Consider the following 318-nt stretch of genomic DNA (forward strand, 5'->3'; position numbering starts at 1 on the left):
GATGTGCTTATGAAAAAGTAGATAGGTCAATAGATGTGCAGAAGAATTTAAACATGTTATTTATCTTGACTCCAAATAACCACCAAATGAACTTGATTGTTGATCTCTGTTGAACCACTAATTTATATCTCATTGTTTTACAGGATGTGGCAGCATATTAGGTTGTAGTGAGCTTCTGACTACTGATTCCCCATTGTTGATTTTGTTATTAAGATGTGAAGAAAGAAATGCAATGAGGAACCTTATCTCGGTCTATAAGCTTGAGTGGCGCCCTCTCTTGGCACAGACCTCTGGCCAAGAAAAATTTGTTTGCCAACT

The 318-nt window shown here is 37.1% G+C and overlaps 1 protein-coding gene and 1 long non-coding RNA gene across 2 annotated transcripts in view; both read left to right on the forward strand.

Moving 5' to 3' along the window:
* LOC119591975 overlaps positions 1 to 318 on the forward strand; it is a 47,801-nt gene that overhangs the window by 18,262 nt on the left and 29,221 nt on the right. The gene's annotated exons all lie outside the window — the stretch shown is intronic.
* Positions 1 to 318, forward strand: part of LOC119591972 (centrosomal protein of 76 kDa-like) — a 22,199-nt gene that overhangs the window by 13,397 nt on the left and 8,484 nt on the right. The window lies entirely within an intron of this gene.

This window comes from Penaeus monodon, chromosome 29 (genome assembly GCF_015228065.2).
Source record: "Penaeus monodon isolate SGIC_2016 chromosome 29, NSTDA_Pmon_1, whole genome shotgun sequence".
Lineage (NCBI taxonomy): Eukaryota > Metazoa > Arthropoda > Malacostraca > Decapoda > Penaeidae > Penaeus > Penaeus monodon.